We start from the raw sequence: 6,559 nt of genomic DNA, 5'->3' as shown, positions 1-6,559 counted from the left end.
AGGCAGGGTTCGGCAACAGGTATCAGAAATAACGAGGTACAAGGTCAGAGTTCAGACGGATAGTCGAGGCAGGCAAAGGTCATAACATATAATCACAATCAAACTAGTACTTTAAGCTATCAACAGAATCTAACTTAGTGTAGGATTACAGCTCCTGCTGGTCCCGGCACACTAACGGATCTGACTAACGGATCTGGGTGCTCCCACATATGTGAACGCAACGCCAGACACGGAACAACTGAACCACCAGCAGTATATATACCCTAAGTGCCTCCCCAGCACCTCCCTAAGTGGAGGACCAATAGGGAGAGGTACTGGAGTCAGCTGACCAGCCTGGTCAGCTGACTCCCTTCAATGTGTCATAAATGATTCCCTGAGTGCGCGCGCGCGCGCGTCACTCTAAAACCCGAGGGACTACGAGTCCCAGCCACAGCAGCCCTGCTCTGTGCCCCCAATGCGGAGGCATGCGGCCCAACCGCCGCGTCTGACGCGGCGGTTTCTATGCGCTCCGCATGCCTCTGCACGGGGACAGCCGCCCCACGCTGAGAGGAGGCGGCTGCCTCTCCGTGCATGAGGCTACTGTCTGCGGGAGGAGCCGCCCGCCGCTGGCTCATGGCGGCGGCTCCTCCGCGCTTTCTCACAAACTCATATAAAAACCTAAATATAGACCCTTTAATCCGTAAGCTGGAGGACAAATGTAAAACGTGGAACAAACTACCACTCAACTAATAGGAAGAATCAACCTCCTAAAAATGATATTTCTACCTAAGTTCACATACTTCTTCAGACAGTCCCCAGTCTGGCTCCCCAAGACTTTCTTTCAAAAACTTGACTCCATCATGCTCAAATTTATTTGGGCAGGGAAACAACATAGGATTTCATTAGAGACTCTTCAACTCCCAAAAAATAGAGGTGGTCTTGCGATGCCTAATTTACAGAAATACTACTGGGCTTCGGTCCTGGTCACCACACGTTGGTGGTTTTCGCAAGATCACCATAATCTAGCGGTAAATGTGGAGGCAGCAATACTGGGCTCCTACGAGCAGCTCACTAACTTCCCCTATAGAGGTCCCAAATCTAACCCAGATGCTACAACAGCCATGACAACGACGTGGAAAGCATGGAGGGGGGCCAGAGCTTCATTACAAACAGAACATACATTATCACCATATACTCCATTGTGGGGAAACCCTCACCTACCCCATTTTCTTACTATTCCCGACCCAATAATATGGGCACAATATGGTATTAAAAACCTGTCACATATACAAGGCAACCATGCTATATTGCCCTTTGAGGAACTTAAACGCCAGTATAATCTCCCCAACAAACACCATTTCCGATATCTACAGCTAAGGCACGCTTATAACACACAATTCAGCACTCCAAACCTAATATTAGAAACAGATGCCCTTGAGCAGCTATTACTAACCGAGAACTTGACAAAAACACTATCTACAATATACTTTGAGCTCCTAACCATGAATAACAGTAAGCTGGACTCCTCAATACAAAAATGGACTGAAGATGTTCCTAACCTTGACAGAGATGACTGGGACGTGATACTGGAGGAATACCCGGGCACAGTGGTATCAGCTAGAGACCATTTACAACAAATTAAATTTCTACACAGAATCTATTTCACTCCGGAACGCATGCACAAAATAAGTAATGTAAACTCTGACAGGTGCTGGAGATGTCAAACACAATTTGGCAACTTCATACACATCTTCTGGACATGTTCCCTTGTCATTCCATTCTGGAATAATATATTATATGTAATCAATACTATACTTCAAATAACGCAATAGGGAAGCAGTTGGCACATGCAGTGTTACAGCATAAAAAAGCTTTATTCCATTTGGCTTCATGCAAAATGCTAGGCATACATGTCCATATAAAATTGATCCTACCCGATACTTAGATGGCTGTGGGGTGAGGTGGGAGCGGTGGGGGTCGCCTTACGACCGTTTCGCTCTCCTGAGCGTCTTCAGAGGCAGTGCGCACTGCCTCTGAAGACGCTCAGGAGAGCGAAACGGTCGTAAGGCGACCCCCACCGCTCCCACCTCACCCCACAGCCATCTAAGTATCGGGTAGGATCAATTTTATATGGACATGTATGCCTAGCATTTTGCATGAAGCCAAATGGAATAAAGCTTTTTTTATGCTGTAACACTGCATGTGCCAACTGCTTCCCTACTGTTTGCTATATTAGAAATTGCTGTTTTTTCTCAGTTTGAGCACGCAACCAACAGCACTACCCGATACTAATTCCTCAACATCTCACATTTATCTCTATGCATGCTTCCTGACTATCTGCAGTGCCGGTTTCTTTACCCTACCTGCTATACTTCAAATAACTCTTGTACTAGACCCAGCTTTAATGTTACTGGAACACATTGGGGAAACCTCTCTAAATAAACATAAACAATTGTTAATACGGGTCTTGTGCTTCCAGGCCAGAAAACAAATACTCTTAAACTGGAAAAAAATGTCTGTGCCTACACTGGGTAATTGGGCCAAATCGGTAAATAAGCTTCTACCCTTATATAAAACCACCTACTTAAACAGGAAATACCCCAAAAAATATCAAAAAATTTGGGGAATCTGGGAAGAAAAAATCCTGGACCCTACAAGCCCAAATTTCATTCCAATTCTGGATTGATCTTCCAATGACTCGGAGATGACAACTGATGATGGTGCCGGGGGGGGGGGGGTGGGCGGGGCGGACTATTCTTATCTTTGCCTTCCTTTCTTCTTTCTGCATGTTCACAGGTGGAGGGCGACTACCCCAAATGGAAAGTGAACTAAACAAATGACAGCTGATACTTTGATCACAATATATCATCTCCTACAGACAATGTAACTGAATGTATTACAGTGTTTGCTGTTATCAATTTGTATCCACGCCTGTATTGGGGAGATTGTGCCCTTCTCCATACTGTTTGTTGTTTATCTTCTGTATCTGTAAAAATTTCTAATAAAATTTAACTTTGAAAAAAAAAATAGCAGTACTGGGAGTCTGCACACAGGACAGGAAGTGTTCTTAGCAGCCTGCCTGCATACCTTCTCTTCTGCCTGTGCATGCAGCTTATCATCTCTGGAGTAGTGATGGGTCGTTCGCAAACGAGCCGGCTCTTTGCTGCGAATGACGAGCCGGTTCTCAGTTTTGAAAGAGCCCATGCCTCAGCCGCCCCACAGAGCTCTGCTTTGCTCTGCAAAAAAGGGCGCTGAGGCATGTTGGGAGATGTAGTCCTCCTCTTGCAGCTTGTAGGAGTGTATGGGGCGGAGCAGAGCAGTAGCAGGAGGGATTGACCCAGTCAGAGAAGCAGTCTGGAATTGTCATATAGACACGGGGCGGGGCTTTTACTCCGATTCTGAGTGGTGTTTAGTGATATTTAATGAAGAGCTGATTCGGAGCTGTCATGATATGACATGAGGATTGTCCATAAACAGTGAGCAGACATGAAATCCAATGACGAACACTTTATTCTGATCCATACATCAGAGAACTTCCATCAATATAGGAGCATACAGCTTTCACCTAGCTGTCCCACACCATAATGACTCCCTCTCTCTCTCTACCAGACAGTATAACAAGCTTAGCAAACAGACATCAAATGTTAGCAGACTGGCCTTGCTCTTATCATCTGCTAACAGACAATAGAACAATGGCAAATGCCCCACCTGACTCCAGTAACTTACAATCAATGCAGAGACATAGCCTAATCACAGCAAACAAACAATGCAGGAATAAAATACAATTAGTAAAAATACAGTCATATTACATATCATACATCACATTCCTCCCCCATATGTTCCTGGACCCCCAGGTGAGCCCATTAGTTGGGTGAGACTGAGGTACAGGTATGTGGCAATTCTGTCCATCTACTCCTTCTCAGTCTAGGTGGGAGTTCATAATTAATTGTCCTTGTCTTCATATGTGCTGGTTGCACTTTTACTCGCTGTCCACATATGATTTGTCCATTCAATTCAAATACAGCCCTCGCTGCATCGTCCGGACTCTCAAACTCAACAAAGCCAAATCCAGGTGGACTCCTGGAGATCCAGATATTGTGCACAGGTCCATAGCAGCCAAACGCTTGCCTCAACTCCCACTTGTTGCTTTGGCTTCCCAAGTGTCCAATGTACACCTTGGAATTTGTCCTGCAAGCTCCATGGGAGTGGGCACAGTCAGATGAGTCAGTGGTCAAGATATTATTCGACACACGAACAAAATTAACCCCTCTGGCATGTTCTCTTTCCGCTATTGTTCTTAAGAGTGGGGAAACATCTGTGGAGTTAGTTGCCACATTCCTGCCAACAGCAGGCTGAGGACTCCGAGCAGTTCCATTGTCTCTGATGACATGCGGGCATGCTGCTACCAGGTGCTCAGTCGACCCACAGCCAAAGCATGACTTCCTCACCTGGTTGCTTCTATCAGCTGAAGTGGCAGAACTCCTCTCTGGAGTGGTGGGCCTGGGCTCTACACAGGATGGTGTCCTGGATGCTTCACAGACACACCGATCCTCTGGTAGATGACACACCTGGGACCGGTTCTCCACAAACTGATCGGCCAGCTTTGCAGCATCCCTCATTGTTAGAGGCTTGCGATCCAGCACCCACATTTTCACCTTTGGAGGACAGCAGCTCAGGAATTGTTCTCTCAAACAAAGTTCTTTTAAGTCCTTCAAAGTCCTGACACTACTGCCCTGAATCCACTGATTAAACATGTGTGTCAGTTTCACTCCAAATTCAGCAAAAGAGTCTTTTGAGGTCTTAAACAAGGATCGGAAAGACTGTCTGTATGCCTCTGGAGTTTTGGCATACCGAGCCAGCAATGCCCGTTTCACTTCCACAAAGTTAATTCTTTGCTCCAGAGGCAGCAATTTAAAAGTGTCACTGGCACGCCCAGTCAGCTTTCCTAATAGGATGCGATGCCACTCACTGGTTGGAATACAGTGTGTCTCACAAATGAGTTCAAAATTTTCCAAGTAGGCATCAATTTCCTCTTTACTGTCATCAAACATGGGGAATAAGGAATACAGTCTGACAGTGTCCATATGTGGCTGTGACATTCCCCCCTGAGATCGGTACACATTCTGTGCCATCATCTCACTCAGCACTCTGAGCAATGTGTGAAGCATGTCCTCACCTCTGGCAACACCTTCCTGGGTCTGTTCCTGAGACTGTTCCTCCAAGCCTTCATCGGTCTGCACATCTTCACCTTCACTTGGTGCCTCACCATTACTGGCAGCTTGTATCCTCTCCATCAAAAGTTCCACAAGCTGAGGTTTCTTCAGGCCATCAGGATGTAAGCCCCTCTTACGGCATAATTTCCGAAGGGTAGTGATTTTCAGCTCCTGCAGCATCTCCTCCATGCTTCTGGTCTTCCAAAGTCTGCTCTTTCCCAGCACTGCTCACCAATATGTCATGATATGACATGAGGATTGTCCATAAACAGTGAGCAGACATGAAATCCAATGACGAACACTTTATTCTGATCCATACATCAGAGAACTTCCATCAATATAGGAGCATACAGCTTTCACCTAGCTGTCCCACACCATAATGACTCCCTCTCTCTCTCTACCAGACAGTATAACAAGCTTAGCAAACAGACATCAAATGTTAGCAGACTGGCCTTGCTCTTATCATCTGCTAACAGACAATAGAACAATGGCAAATGCCCCACCTGACTCCAGTAACTTACAATCAATGCAGAGACATAGCCTAATCACAGCAAACAAACAATGCAGGAATAAAATACAATTAGTAAAAATACAGTCATATTACATATCATACATCACAGGAGCCATAAGAGCCGGCTCTTTAATGGGAGCCGATTCAGAAGAGTCGATTCTCTGAAAAGATCCGGAATTCCCATCACTACTCTGGAGCAGAAACTTCCCTTCTCCCGGGCTGTGTTGCTGTCTTGTGCGGGGGGCGGGGCTCCAACACGGACACATCACATTCCTCTCTCTCTCAGACTGCCTCTGTCCCCTGGCTGTCTCGCTCCAGTGTCTGTGTGCAGCCAGTGACACAGGTGGGGGGTCAGACTGTCGGGGGCATAAGCTGGCTGGCCGCTGGCTCCTGGTTTGACTGGCGTGGGGCGGAGTTAAAGGCTGGGCAACACGAGGTAAACACTTTACCTGTGTGGCTACTGAGAAGAAGGGGCACGGCTTTAAAGAAGGAGCCTGGCAGAGAAGAGCAGTATTGATTGCTCTATTGGCTGGGGAGAAGTGGAGGTGGAGGCACTGCTGAGCACATGGTAGCATGCCGAGCACCGGGGACTGAGTCGGGAGATAATATATATATAAAAAAAAACATGGTCACGGTAGCAACGGCGGGGGAAAGCGCCTCACCACCTCATGGCGCCTCACCACCTCATGGTGCCTCACCACCTCATGGCGCCCCAGGCAACCGCCTATACTTGCCTGGTGGGTGAGACGCCCCTGCCTGGGAGGTCTGAGGATTATTGGGAATTGGACACCAAAAAATCAGATGAGTCCTCTGATCGTAGGCCTCCTTGTCCCCCAGAAGGCTTTGGTCGCAATGG

This window comes from Hyperolius riggenbachi, chromosome 9, assembly GCF_040937935.1.
Source record: "Hyperolius riggenbachi isolate aHypRig1 chromosome 9, aHypRig1.pri, whole genome shotgun sequence".
NCBI classification, from domain to species: Eukaryota; Metazoa; Chordata; class Amphibia; order Anura; family Hyperoliidae; genus Hyperolius; species Hyperolius riggenbachi.
This window is presented reverse-complemented; position numbering follows the sequence as displayed.